The sequence below is a fragment of the Solanum tuberosum genome, unplaced genomic scaffold (assembly GCF_000226075.1).
Source record: "Solanum tuberosum cultivar DM 1-3 516 R44 unplaced genomic scaffold, SolTub_3.0 scf00038, whole genome shotgun sequence".
Taxonomy (NCBI): Eukaryota; Viridiplantae; Streptophyta; class Magnoliopsida; order Solanales; family Solanaceae; genus Solanum; species Solanum tuberosum.
Window position 1 is genome coordinate 2,166,979 of NW_006238966.1, and position 16,739 is coordinate 2,183,717.

The following is a 16,739-nucleotide window of genomic DNA, read 5'->3' on the forward strand; positions in this document are numbered from 1 at the left end:
ACCCCTAAACCCCTCAATCTAAGCTCGGGATAACATTATACCACCTCAAACCTCACAACAACTCTAAGACACACCAGTTAGGCTCTAGTTTCACTTATTCATTTTATGGGTCTTTACACATTTTCTCTCTCATTTGGGATATTTATAGTTTCCCAAATTTTGGCCCAAAATTCATTACGTGACAAACTTGGTGACGTTAGTCGTACTTCCCAAGATAATTCGGTGAATCACCATCTGTTCATTAGCTCTACTTTCTCTTGCTTTAGACTTCCTGTGTTTGAACCTCAGTTGGCAAACTCATTTGAGTCTACCTTTCACATTCAGAAGATTGCCGAGTACAACATTATCAGTGGTGGATTTGCACTGATTTAAGGCTCTTTTCTTATGATTTTGTGGTATTAAAGTAGGGAAAGATACTAATTACCCTTTTTGACTCCATTCTTGTTATGCTTCTACTTATTTTAGAACCTGAGTGGTCAATGTTTAGTTTCCAAATGAACCCATCCTAAAGTGGAAAGGGGGAATTCTCTGCTTAAGAGTCGGTTTGTTTCTTGTCTTAAAGCTTGAAAAATATTTTTTAAGGGTTGCATGTATATTCTTATTCGGGTTAGGGATATAGATTTTGATATCCCTACTCTTGAGTCTGTCCCCATTGTAAATAAGATTCCAGAAATGTTTCTTGATGATTTACTCACAGTTCCTCCTAAAAGGAAAATAGACTTCAGAATTAACTTTCTCTGAAATAAGCAATATTTCTCTATTCCTCTTTATCGTATGGATCCGATAGTACTTAGGAAATTAAAAGAGAAATTGAAGGATTTGTTGGATAAAAGTCTCATCCAACCGAGTATCTATCTATGGGGTGCTCCAATTTTTCTTTTGACCAAAAGAAAGATGGTTCACTTTGCATATGTATTGACTACCGGATAATGAATAAAGTTATAATTAATAATAAGTATCCTCTTCTAAGGATAGATGATTTATTTTATCAACCCCAAGGTGTGAGTTACTTCTCTAAGATTGACATTCGGTCGGGTTATAACCAATTGAGGGTGAACGAAGATGACATTCCAAAGATGGTTTTTCGAACTCGGTATGGTCATTATGAGTATTTGGTGATGTCGTTTGTTTTGAATAAATCACCGGCCGCATTTATGGACTTAATAAATTGTATGTTTAGACAATACCTTAATATGTTTGTGATTGTGTTTATTGATGGCATGTCTATTTACTCAAAGAGTGAGGATTAGCATGCCGATCAATTAAGGATTGTATTGCAAGTCATCAAGGGCTAACAACTATTTGCAATGTTTAGAAAATGCAAGTTTTGGTTGAGATCCGTGGCTTTTCCTGGTAACATCATTTCTGGTAAGGGTATTGAGGTGGATCCTAAGAAGACGAATGAAGTGAAGAGTTTTCCTAAACCTCTATTCCCTTCGTATATTCGAAGCTTCTTGGGTTTGGCTAGTTATTGTTGAAGGTTTATGAGAGGATTTTCTTCGATCAGATCTCAAATAATGGCATTGAACCAAAAGAATTTTTTTCACTGCGAAATAACACATAACTAATAAATAGTATTTTCCTAGGTATCAAAAATATAGTAAATAAAAAAAATTTAAAAGAGAAATAGTGCGTTCTTTCATTTCTATGGTTACTTCTTAAACGGTGATAAGTTCTTATGGTCAGAAGAGTTTCCAAGAATTGAAAGATAGACTTACCTCTAATCTTGTATTTACTCTATCGGAAGGCTCCAATGGGTTTGTTGTTTATTGTGATGCTCCAAGAATTGGACTAGGATGTTTTCTTATGAAAAATGGGAAGGTTATTTTTTATGCTTCAAGGCAACTTAAGATTCATAAAAAAACTATCCTATGCATGATTTAGAACTAGAGGTGGTTCTGTCTGCCTAAAGGATTTGGAGGAAATACTTATATGGTGTGTATGTTGATACCGACCACAAGAGTTTGCAATATGTGTTTAAGCAAAAAAATTTAAATCTTCACCAAAGGACGTGGCCTGAGTTTCTAAAGGATTATGACATGAGTGTCCTCTATCACCCCAGTAAGTTGAATGTGGTGGTGGATTCTCTTAGTCAACTATCAATGGGTAGTGTTGCACATGTTGAGGAAGATAAGAAAGAGTTGGTTTGTTATGTTCATAGATTTGTCCACTAAGGTGTTCGATTGGTTGATTCTAATGAAGGTGGTATTTTAATTCATAATGGTTATGAATTGTCTTTTGTGTCGAATGTGAAATCCAAGTAAGGTCTTGATCCAATTTTGGTTGAGCTAAAGGAAGTGGTGCTTAAAAAGTGCATAGAGACTTTCTCCCATGGGGGAGATGTTGCGCTTCGGTATCAAGGTCACTTGTGTGTTCCCAATGTTGATGACTTGAGAGAACAAATTATATATGAAGCCTATAGTTCCCGATATTCCATTAACCCGGAAGTAACCAAGATGTACCATGACTTGTAGGAGGTCTATTGGTGAAAAGGAATGAAGAAAAATATTGCTGAATTTGTGGCTAAGTATCCGTATTGTCAAGAAGTGAAAGTTGAGAATCAAAAGTGGGGAGATTTGTCCATGATATTAGTATACGTACTTGGAAGTGGGAAGATTTGAATAGGGATTTATTATTTATTTACCCCTCACCCGGCGGCAACATGAATCAATTTGGGTTATTCAAGATCATATGATGAAGTCGGCTTATTTCATTCTTGTTAAGGTTTCTTATTTGGCGGAAGACTATGCTAAGTTGTATATACACTCAAATTACACTTCCCTAAAGAAGCATAAGCGATCGTTATCAAGTAAATAACTCAACTTGTAGGTTGGGGTCGATCCCACGAGGAAGATGGCCTAGACTTAACTTTAACAAATAATTATATTCGTTTAGTCAAATTACTACCAGAAACAAGTAATTAAAGGGGGGGATTTTGTGAAATAAATTGTAAGAATTCAGTAATTAATCAGTAAATGAAAGTCAATTTTGGTTGTTATCAAGATGAGAGAATCAACTAGGGTATATGTGATCCCCACAAGATCATAACACACTAATCCTAGTAATAGCAATTCTTTCCTAGTGTACTACATGCAAATTGATAAGTTAGGTATCTCTAAATTATTGGTCCGGCATCTAGAGAATTTCACCCCGCACCTTGGTCCGGCTATGTGTGTATAATTTACTAACCCTTACCTTTACCTCATATTAAAAATCACATCGATGTTTGGCTTAGTTATTACTTCGCACCAATCGACACTAGTCTATTAGATAGTATCACACTAAATCTATGCTGATAATTCTTTTCTTGTTGATTACCTCCTTGGTCCGGCAAGTAGCAACAAGGCGAGTTCTAACGCGTGCACTCTTTAAAAAGACTTCTAAACGAAAGAATTGTCAATGCATGCAACAACACTATTCAAGAATTGCTTAGTTACTATTCATACTTTGTTAATCGCTCATGGTTCGCACAACTCTAGTTGTGGAGTTTAGTTACCCATAATCATATGAACACAATTCATTGTTTTAGATGAAAGAATTATAAACTTACGTAAGAAGAATAATAAATCCAGAAACTCAACTTGAATTGCAAGACCAAATTCTTCAAAAACGAACTTAAGAAATCAATAATTGCTAGGTTTGCAAGAATAATCTCCCAAGTCACAAAATAGAACTAAAGTAATAATGTCTAACCCTAAAATAAGAAGAAGAAAATAACCCTAAATAGTATCCCCTATGAATTCCTATGTCCCAAAATAATATTTTTATGAACTATTTATAGATATATAAAACCCTAAATAAAATAATTGAGTCCAAATTAAATTAGGATTCCAAAACAAAAAGGAATTGGATTCCTTTATTTTTTCCGCCGCGTGAGCTGTCAGTGAACAGTACTGCCGCCTCACAGAAATTGTGCCTATCTTCAGATTGCTACGCCTGGCAGCAGAATTGCAATTGTAATTGCAATATAACTTATGCATTATTTTATAACTTTTAATCCATTAAGCTGCCTACTTGATTTCCTTCTTCAACCTTCCATGTTTAATTCCTTTTAGCTTCAAACTTCTTCATTTTTCCACCAATTTAATCCTACAAATAAAACACACAATTTAGCACAATTCATAAAATTTAAGCTCAAAAAGGAGAAATATAAATAATAAATATGAGGCAAATAATAATTAAACTATATATTTTTGGCCTCATATCAGTTCTCCTATCCACTATTTCGATCATGGTACCCAATTTACTTCTCAATTTTGGAAGTCTTTCCAGAAAGGTCTTGGTACCTCGTGTCAAGCTTAGTACGACCTTTCATCCTAAAACTGATGGGCAAGTAGAGCGTACTATCCAAACTTTAGAAGATATTTTTAGAGCTTGTGTGATTGACTTCAAGGGTAAATGGGATTATCATTTTCCTTTGATTGAGTTTGCTTATGATAAATAGCTATCATTCAAACATTGGTATAGATCGATTTATGGCTCTTTATGATAGGAGGTGTAGATCTCATATAGGGTGGTTCGAAGTCAGTGAGGTTGCTTTGATAGGTCCCGAGTTGGTACATGAGGTTATGGAGAAAATTTGACTTATCAGATAAAGGTGGAAAATGGCTCAAAGTAAACAAATGTCCTATGTTGATGTTAGAAGAAGAGATACAGAATTTGATGTTTCTAATTGGGTCTACTTGAAAATTTCACCCATGAAGGTTGTAATGAGATTTGGAAAGAAAGGTAAACTTAGTCTCCATTATAAGGGCTCAAATAATATTTTGAGGCATTTTGGTAAAGTTGCTAATGAACTTAATTTGCCGAATGACTTAGCATCCTTGCATCAAGGTTTTCATGTCTCATTGTTTAAGAAATGTATTGATGATCCAACATCTATTGTACCATTGGAGAATCTGGGTATAAAGGAGAGCCTTTCTTATAAAGAAGTTTTGGTGGAGATTTTCGACCGGAAAGTTAAAAAGTTGAGGGATAACATAGGTGCATCCGTAAAAGTGTTGTGAAGGAATCAGGGGGTTGAAGGTGATACTTGGGAGGCCGAGACTAATATGATGTCTTGTTATCCCCATCGCTTTGCCCTCTGACCCTAGTCTATCTTGAGATATTTAGCTCCTCATTATTCATCCTCATATCTTAGTCATTCTCATATTTCCTCATGTATGCATGCTCATGAAAATTTGAGTTTTGAGATTTTGATTTAACATGATTGGTTTCCCCATGATTATGTGCATTTGAGCATGATTTGCATGTATGCCCTATGAAATGATGTTTTAAATATTTTATTGCTTGGTGTCAATGTTCCTCCTGGATTATGTGCATTTTGATGAAGTTGCATTCATGTTGGGTTGTTAGTTCCTTCCCTATACTTTTATGCGAGATTGAGTCTCATTCGAGGACGAATGTTCCCAAGGAGGAGATAATGTAACATCTCAGATTTTCAGAAAAGGAAAAGACTGCATTAAATTGTAGCAGCATGTACATGTCTATGAGACTAGTGTACGTTTGTAGGTCTTTCTACAGGTCGTAGACCAGTCTTATAGAAAGGGAGAAAATAAAATTTTAAAATCAAGTCCAGTACCTCTTTCTATGGTTCACCAGGGCAGTCCGTCAAATGACCTATGAGTCATAAATAGGGTTCATAAAAACAACCCAGACTTTGTGAAATTTTAAGGTCCAAGATGAGTTTGACGGTTAGGGTCTACAGACGGTAGGAAGTCCTACGGACCGTTGAAGGGTCCAGTCATAAATTAAGTGATTTCAGGTCCCAATACACGGTCTATAGTTGACCAGTACAGGCAGTAGATAGTTCAGAACCTTAGATAGAGTCCAATAGTTATTTTAAGGGGATTTTGGGTATTTTTCCCTAATTGTGTTAAACCAGTATTATGTCGTTTCGTCTTCTATACTACGCCTACATAAAGCTTTTAAGTCCTAATACTAGCCACATGAAGCCCATTCTCCTAATTGATCGAAACCTAAGGGTATTCACTCCCCAATTTCCTCTGAACCTTATATGGAAGAAGAAGAAGACCTAAGGTTCCATTCAAGTCTTCAATTCACCATTAATATTGGGCTTTGAGTAGAAACTTATGTGTATATTCACCCATGGAGTCCATTCCTCCACAGCGCCCCCAAGGTTTTCAATTCCTCAACCTCAACTTCAATTGATCAAATTACGGTGTCAATCCAATCTTTGTGGGTTTCATTAAATTATGATTTATTATTGTTTATTAAGCCTTCTAATGCATAATTAAATGTTAATATATCATATTTAGTTTAAATTATATTGACCCATGCCTTAATTATTATTTTCAACTATGAACCTATGATTAACCCATGAACCTATGAACTTTGAATTTATGAAGATATGCATGTTTTTATGAAATTAAAGTAAATTATTTGGGGATGCTTTGAAAGGAAAGTATCAATGTTATTGTGAAAGGTTTCCTCACATGCTATTATGATCATTATTGGGAAATGTATTTCTCATATATGAATTCACATTGGTGATAGATTATTTCATCCATGTTGAGTTTCGTTTAAGGAGCTATTATATGTTTCAATAAAAAAAGTGTGGATTGGTATTGATCACTGTCTTTACTATGTTATATTGATATTTAAATTTTATTTATTTCTTTGAGGTAGAGGTTCAAATAGGGTAGTGTCTAGTAGCAACTTCTAATCCCAAACTACGAGCCCTTGTAGGATTGTGTTAAATGACCTAGCTAGTGGATACACTTTAGGAAAAAATGATTTGTACGGATGCTACCTAGGAAAGTAGATTTCCCTTCTTTTGGTACGAGGGATAAACCAAATTCGATTATACCTATGATGGTATTATTATTGGTTAATGCTTATATACCAAAAAATGACTATGCTTCTTCAAAGCCTTTCTTATGTCTCTTATTTTAAATGCATTGACTATATTTCATGATTGATATGCCATTGTTTCTCTAAGATTTAAATGTTCAATTATTTGTCATGCATTGCATGCTCAAGCTATTTACATCACCGTGCCTATTATATGCATATTTCCCCATACTGAGTACATTTCATGTACAAATTCATACTTGTTCCTACATTGTCTGATTAATGTAGAGCCTGACACTCCTACCTTTCACTCTCATGGCTATTTTATTCTTCCGGATTAAGAGAGTTGGGTGAGTCCACATGTTTCGAGGACGGAGATACATTTACTTTTTCATGTCTTTCTTTAGTTTTTGGATGTAAGTGGTGCATGGGTTACGTCCCAACAACTTCTTTTAAATTTTTAGATGGCTTATTGAGACTCAGTTTAGACTTCCGCTTTGTCAAAACTTTTTTATGATACAAGACTATGATTTTGAAATCTTTATTCTATTATCTTGTGTGATGTGTTCTTAGTGGCTTGTGTAGGGCCTCTTGGGGTCCTATAGGCTATGTTACGCCTAGGATATACTTTGGGTCGTGTCAACTTTAAAGAATAGTATCACACTCAATGCATAACCAAAATATAGCTTGCGTAAACATCACCTACTTCACAAGATAGACAACTATGTTTTACCAAGACCACTTGTTATAGGCTAATAGCTTGCATGTTACACGCCTCACAAAATATTTATTTATATGTTGATACAAAACCCAAAGTTCATGCATTTAAATAGTATATGATTTTAAAAACTCGTAAGATTAAAGTATTTATTTTAATTGCTCGTATAATATATGACTAATGGGTTGTAAGATAAAAGTATTTGTATTTAAAGGTATGTTCTTGTATTGACAATCTTTTTGGTTTAACTATTACATGTTGTGGTCCCTTCGAAATTATTTTTGTGTAAGATACTATCACGACCCAGGGTACCCCTAGATGTAATAAGGCACATTGAACCGCGAAAGGCTCTATGTAAGCCACTTAGCATATCATAACATAAGAATAGAACAATAAAGAGTAAAACACATTTCAAGTCTTAAAAGTTTTTCATAAAATAAAGCGGAAGTCTAGACTTGTCTCGATAGAGCCATCTATAACAATAGTTGAGTGAAATATGGCCTAACACATACAACATTTCCGAAAAGAGAAATACATTAAAGGAAACTACATCATGAGAAAATACCATCCTCGAACCACGAGGACTCACCAACAAGATAGGAAGATAGCAAAGTCCAAGCACTAGCCACTAGAATGATCACCTCGAGAACCAAACCCTACACTTGGGGAAAATGTAGGAAAAGTAGGGGTTAGCACAAAAATACACTAATTATGATAACCATGCATAAAAACATTTAAAACATGCTTAAAGCGACATTTCATTATAAATCACGCTATATGCCAAGTTTTAATATCATATAAGATAGTAGAAGTCATAAGTCATAAACATAGTCAATACAATATTCATCATAACATACGAGAAAGACTTCATAATTACCCTCAAGGTATAGTTGTGCAATGCATGAATAGGACTCCATAAATCTCATCTATGTTAAGTAAACCTCTTTAGGCCATCATTCATATTCATCATATTTTGAAACTCTTGAACACTATGAGGTACTTCTCAAGCACATCTTAGTTCCTTATTATTTTGAACACTATGAGATATTTCATCAAGCATGTGTTAGTTCATCATTACTTTATGTGGGAACTAGATTTAACCGACATGAGACCATGTGCATTAACATGGAATCTCGTGACTCCCTGATCGAAAAGGGTTGTTCTACTTGTCTAAGGTAGAACCATGAACTCTTAGCTTAGGTGGATCCACTAGCTAGACAACCGATGGGGGCACATAGTTTATGGGATACAGAGATTGCTACTATAAACCTGGACTCCACTAGGTGAAGCCTTCCATCTCATGAGACATACTTTGGGAGATCCGGACTCTACTAGGTGAGAGTTCCCATTTTGGAAATCCGGACTCAACTATGTGTGAGCCTCCATCACATTTCAATATCCACTCGGTCTAAGCAAAAATCCCACAAGATAGTTATTGAGTCTTACTTAATTCAAGTCTCATGGAAAGATGTCCTTGACAATCAATCCAAGTTAATTCATTAGAATAGCTTTTTAGACTATGTGTGAGCCACTATCACCATCCATGATCACTTTTACTCTTAGATTCAATTAGGTGAGATAAAGCCTTTTAACCTTAGAACCCTTACCATGTGAGAACAACCTTTCACAAAAATGATCACTAGGCTTCATAAGAATAACCTTTCAATAAGCCCACAACAACAACAAGATAATGAATAGCACTTCACTCTCAAAGCATCATTAAAGCATTTACACAAACTTCATAAAACAAACATGATCTCATACTTTACCTCATTGAAGTTAAAACCTACTTCAATAACCACATCTAGAATTCAAGAATTAGACATGTATTTCAACATAATTCAAGTAACCCAATCACTACATGCATAATCCCATAACATTCTTCTTTCATCAACAAACCCATATAACAAGATCATAATTGGGAAATATGGGTATTTCATGGGTTCTTGGGGATTTCAACATAAAAAACATAAGTAATTATCAATTCATATATAATATAAAGTAATTCAAGCATTAGAATCATTGTTGAAAGGAACCCATGACTTTGGAATTAATCCTAACTTTTGGGGATTTCTATCTTTGAAATTGGAATTTTGAAGGGGTTCCATGGATGAATTCTATCCGTGGATGAAGAGCTACCCTACCTTAATCACAGAGACCTATGATTTTGATTTAAAGACCCTAGATTCTTCAACCCTAGCTCCAACTTCCTTCTACTTCTTCTTTGAGTTTTCTAGAGAGAATTTTTTTGGAGAGGATGAAGTTTTGGGAATTGATTTTGGTTTTAGAAATAATGAGATTAATGACCTAATTTAGTGGTCTAAAATCCTTATATATGTGGTCTAAATTGGGTTACAAATACTTCACTTAATAATAATTAAAAATTGGAAAGTTCCATTAAGTCCCAAACTTAAACACCTCACTGCCCCATTTTGTCCCAACCACGAGACCACGCTGACTGGCCGTTGGTGAATTCACGGTCCGTGCCGGTCAACCCTGGTTTGGGTTCTGCAGGTTGGCATCAAGGAATTGGACCTATGGCCCCCACCCACGGGGCGTGGACAAACCAACGGGACGTAGGTCCTTCTGTCTGTCACTGCCCAGACAGTTTTCCAGGGTCCTCCTTAAGGAACCATGGGTTGTCCTTGGGGGGGGGGGGTCATATGTTGACCTTCTAACACGAAACCCTCTATTTTAAGTACGGGGAGTTACATCCATGACTATAACTCTCATGTTAAGCTCTAGTTTAGCCCACTAATTTCCGGAGTGTTACAACTGCATGTGTCCTAAATTATCAATTCATGTGATACAAGTCATTTATGTGTTGTACATACCAAAGACCTTTAGTGGTGATGTTAAATCCTTTATGTTTTTATTTTCCATTTATTTTATGCCCCATGGACTATTTATTTGAAGGACATAGAGTACATGTGTATATATCTAGGCACTACTTGGTAATTGGCCAGTCTTTAAATGAAACAAATATTTTATATTTATCTGTTAAATCTCCATCTGTATGTCATAGCTTTATTTTTTACATGACATGCATTCTGATAACTATAGAGCTTGAGTAACTAACAATTTTTTGTAATCCTCCCTACGCTGGCTAGCATGGATGATGATTTTCCTATTGCAAACAAATTACTTATGGTTTATTAATGTATCTGATACTTAGTTTTATAGCTTCATAATAGTATATGGTCAAATGTTATACTCATAGTAGGATAGTAATACATTGAGGTTGGAGTATCTTGCCTATTCGCTAAGAATTCCTTATTAAACTCACATATCCATACTTTATACGAGTATGTACCCTTTCGTACTAAAATTTTAAATTCTGAATGACATATTTGCTCATAAATTATGTGCGTACTTGAAATTAATAATTAAATACATATAGGTTTTTTTCTTGTGGAGAAACATTTTGCATTATGTGGTAATTTGATAAAAAAAAATTCTTAGATGTTGTTTTATTAATAGGGTGTAATCACCTCAAGTATTTACGGTTGTCATTTTTACATATAGAAGACTTATGAGCCTAAAGTTGAGAGTTTTATTGAAGCATCACACCTGATTTGATAACATTGTGCTTAATCAAAATTTGAGAAAAAAATATTTATTTCATTACTAACATATCCTAAATATTCATGGGAAATTTCTTAGTTATGATATTTGTAATCTATTTAATTTTATAAGAGTTTTATCAATTAATAATATTTGAATGGAGATAGTAAGTCTTGTTATGTCAAGAAATTATTATGGAAAAATGGTTCGAAATATATCCGAACTTTGATCGAAATTGTTGTAATAATCCCAAACTTTGGGCAGGACCTATTACCCACCTACACTATTTAATTTATAGTGTATTTTAAAAACATATAGGTGCTCACGTGGACAACATAAATATTTCATCATTATAAATAATAACTAGTTCATCTAGGCACTTATATATCTTTAAACTACACTATTAAATAGTGTAAGAAGGTAATAGGTCCTGCCCAAAGTTTGAGATTGTTACAGCAATTTCGATCAAAGTTCGAATATATTTCACACCTTTTTCCCAATAATTATTATTATATATGGCAGGCTCTACTAAAAATGATTTTCTATTTATTATATCATAGTGTAAAAAAAAAATTATTTTATCATGAACCTATGCAATACCAAAATATATAGGTAATGATATTTGTATGATTTATTTGTATAGGAGTGAAAATTAGAAGGTGATGTCAGTTAATGAGAATTAATTTTGACGTACTATGTGATAAATCTGTATATGCCTAATCATTTTATTACCTTGTTAGTATAATATTTTTGTCACGACCCGACTTCCTGAGTCATGATGGCTCTACTAAAACCCAAATGTAGGTGAGCCGACCCATATCTAGAACGACAAGTATTGAGTACAAGGATAGAACTAAATAGAAAGTAATGCTAATAATAAGAAATGACCAAAACGGGATGCAACCCAATAACTATATACAATAGATACCCTGCTAGAACCTAAAAGTCACTAGTACATGGTTGTCTAACAAGATAATACAAGTCCCAAAGTGAACCACAACAAGTCGTCTCGAAGGAAAAATACAGCATGAACAATCTGCAAAAGACAGCACGAACAATCACAGTTAGTAGATGGTATTAGAACCTGCATCACAAAAAGATGCAGAGTATAGCTTGAGTACCAAAACAAGGTACTCAGTAGGAATTATAGGTCGACCGAAAAAATGGTAAAAACAATCTAAAAAGATAGAATCTAGAAACAAGTAGAGGTCAAAGCAGATAGAAAAGAGGGGACACAAGAATACTGAAAGTAAATCTAAGTACAACTAAACTAAACCTAACTGACCCCATCAGCCCAGAAGGTACACTCGTGTGCAAGTTTAAATACAATTCGAATGGACCCCCATAAGCCTTATAGGTACACTCAAAAGCTAAGTCTATAGGAAAGAAGAGTAACCCCTATCCTAATCTAAGAACATCAGTAAGGCTGCCACCCCAAGAATCCAAGAACCAGTCAGCCTAGCTAGTGAGAGTGACAATCATCCCATGCCGCCCAACGAGATAGTCCACTCCCACGGTCATAAATAGCCCTGCTAGAAAGAGAACCACAGGGGACATATCAACTCCATAGGGGATATGAGATATCAAGGTCGCGCAGCCAGCCAGTCCACTCCCAGGAGTGTAAGCCATCCAACAAACAAGAGTGACTCGGAGAGGTATCGACTCCAAAGAGATTCTGAAGTGCGCTCCAAGCCACCATGGATCGACGTCCACTCCAAAAATATATCACAGAAAAGCTCCAAGACTAAAGTACTCCAACAGCTAGAAATCCCACAACCTCTAGTAACGCATCAGACTCAAGTCTACTATTCTAGTCTACAAGGACCAAGTCCATCCAAAATGATCGGAGACATACCAAAGTCATAAGGTTCACAACTCTAAGAAAACACTTGTCTATCCTAGTTTAAGGCCAACATACTTCAGGAAACACGTAATAAAGAAAGTAAATCACATCTAATGTGACAACACACGTACAACCCTTGCTAATCATGGTACTACCCTCAAAAAAGTAGTAATCAATCCTTAATCGTGGCTTCTAAATAGAAAATCAAGAATAGCTAGGTACCCGCCCCCAATTCACAATAATCATCATGAAATCAAACATTCATGCTCAATCTAATCAGAAAAGAAATTGTAGCCTACCTATTGGCCAATCGTGCACACTCCATATCATAAGGCTAGAGCGTTTCCCTTCTGAACGGCCTTTGAACGCTATAATGTTTTCAAGAATAGGATCAGAATGTCAATAGAGACGAAGAGATAATAAAATCGCCCAAAACAGTGACATACCAATTTAAGAGTCAAAATGGGAATAAAGGGATCCATACTGTAAATTCAATAATTGAATCAGCCAAAAGGTCCTAAACTATGCCTTGAACTTGTGTCCAAAAATAGGACACAACTCTCAGCTAAAATAGCAGAAACAACAACACATAATGAAAACACAAATTTAACAGAGAAGGGCAGCAGCTATACGTCAAATGCACTATCACTAATGAAATCCAATAACTCCACCACGTATCTCTAATGATTACAAACATTTTGGACTTTGAATCACCAAAATTGGAGTTTGAATGGAGGAGAAATCACAATTTTACCAGCAAGGGTCAAGGCTGGCCACAACTCAGCCTTGAATAAGGAGGTCAGGTCTGTCGCCTTCGAGACCGCCAGGCTACACCCGGCCGCTTTCCACGATCCAAACAGCCCATATACAATCGCGAGGCCAGCCGATAGCTTAAGAATGCAGCTACCTGCGTGCGAACGTGCACGCCAGTGTGCCTACCTTTCACAAATGCGAGGGCCTTAGCTGACAAATATCACGACCCAAAGTATCCCCTAGGTGTAACATGGCGTATAGAACACCAAAAGTACTACAAAAGACACTTAGCATACATCATGCAAGATAATAGAAATAAAGAACTCAAATTATAGCATTTCATAATCCAAAAGAGTTTGACAAAGCAGAAGTTTAACATAAGTGTCAATAAGCCATGTAAACATTATAAGAAGAGGTTGGGATGTAAGCCAAACACCACATACATCATCCGAAAACTACAAAGACATAAAGCAAGTAAAAGTGTCTCGGTCCTCAAAATATGAGGACTCACCAATCTCTTGAATCCAAAAGGAGAAACTAGCCACGAGAGTGAGAGATAGGAGCATCGAACCTTATTTTAATGAGACAATGTATGCACAAGTATGCATTAATACATGAATATACTAAGTATGGGGCAATATACATAAAATAGGCATGGTAGCAGTAATGACTACAAACATGTAAGGCATGACTAATATTTGAAAATTCAAAAGCTTAAGGGATAAAATGACATGTAAAACATGAAATACGGTGAAAATATTAAAATAAGAGACATAAGGAAAGCTTTGAAGAAATGTAGACATTTTTGTGGGATCCTAGCTAAAGCCGGCAATGAGACCATGAGAGCTATATCATCGAATTCGGTATATCCTATGCTAAAACATATGCGAAACATCATTTCATAAGGCGTGCATGCAATCCATACTCAAATGCACATAATCATGAAGCAACAAATCAAGCTAAATCATATCTTTCAAAAATTCAAATTTTCATGAGTTGCATGCATGAGGAAACATGAAAACGACTAAGACACGTGAATTTGAAAGAATGAACCATGACGATCTAAATACCTCAAGCTAGAGTAGGATCGGAGGGAAAAATATGGGGATAACAAGACATCATATCAGCCTCGGCCTTCCAAGTAGCACCCTCAACCCTTTAATTCATCCAAAACACCTTTACAGATGCAACTTCCTTATTCCTCAACGTTTAATTTGTCGGTCCAAAATCTCAACCGGGACAAAAGGCTCTCCTTTATAGAAAGACTCTCTAATGGTACAATACATGTCGGATCACCAACACATTTCTTCAACAAAGAGACATGGAAAATGGATGCACCAATTCTAAGTCACTAGGCAAATCAAGTTGATAAGCAACTTTACCAATTCACCCCAAAATTTGATATGGGCCTACATTATGGGTATTAAGCTTTCCTTTATTTCAAAACCTTATTACACCCTTCATAGGTGACAGGTAAATCAATTAAGCCAATCAAACTGAAGGTCTCTACTTCTAACATCGGCATAGGAATTTTGTTGACTTTGAGTCATTTTCAACCTTTCTTTAATAAGCTGAACTTTCTCCATAGCCTCATGTACCAATTCAGTATTAACAAAAGAAACCACACAAACTTCAACCTGACCGATAGGATATCTACATCTTCTACCATAAAGATCCTTAAATGGAGTCATACCAATGCTTGAATGGTTACTATTATTATAAGTGAACTCAATTAAAGGCAAATGATTATCCCAATTACCCTTGAAGTCATTCCCACAATGTCTTAATATATCTTCAAATGTTTGGATAGTGCGCTCCGCCTGCCCATCAGTTTGACGAAGAATGGTCGTACAAAGCTTGACAAGAGTACCAAGACCTTTCTAGAAAGACTTCCAAAATTGAGAAGTAAATTGGGTACCACGATAAAAGATAATGGATAGGGGCACTCTGTGTGACTTAACCATCTCCCTTAGATACAACTTAACATAGTCTTCCGGTGAATAAGAAACCTTGACATGAATGAAATGAGCCGACTTAGTCATACGATCTACAATAACCCAAATAGAGTCATGTTTCCATCTAGTGTGGGTAAACCATCAATAAAGTTAATATTAAAATCTTCCCACTTCCAAGTAGGAATATGAATATTTTGGGACAAACCTCTTGGACTTTGATGCTCAACATTCACTTGTTGACAATTAGGAGACTTAGCCACAAATTATGCAATATCCTTATTCTTCCCATTACACAAATAGACTTCCCACAAGTCATAATATGTCTTGGTGGCTTATGGGTGAATGGAATAACGAGAACTATGGGCTTCTAATAAAATTTTATCTCTCATGTAATAAACATTAGGAACACACAAATGACCTTGATATAGAAGCACACCATCTCCCTCTTGGGAGAAAATATCGATGGACTCTTTAAGCACCGATTTCTTCAACTCAACCAAAATCAAATAAAGACCTTTCTTTGCTTTCACATCCGGCATGAAAGATGATTTTGAACAATTTTGAACAACAAACCACATTCATTAGAATTAACCAATTGAACACCCCATCAAGAAAACCTATGAACATCATGAACAAACTCCTTCTTATCTTTCTCAACATGTGCAACGCTACCCATTGATAGTAGACTAAGAGCATCCGCCACTACATTCACCTTACCAGGGTGATAGAGGACACTGATTGTCATGCCCCGACCTACTCCCGAAATGCGGACACGGGACCTAGGATCACAAGTAACTCCAAGCTAAACCTGCTAGCATGACATGAGCATACTAAGAATAATAATAACTGATGCGGAAGCTAATCATAAGTAAATCTGAAATGATAGGGAATACCCATATACTAAAACTGAATATATCAAAACGGAGAGTTTAATACAAGAGAAATATAAAACTCAAATACTAAGTTGAATCTAACTATGTCTGAAATAAGCCTTTAACTGACTAGAAATGTTGGGACATCCCCCAACTAGATCTAGCAAAACTAAAACTAAAGATTAAAGCGATAAAGATAAATATGTCACTAGTCCTCCAAA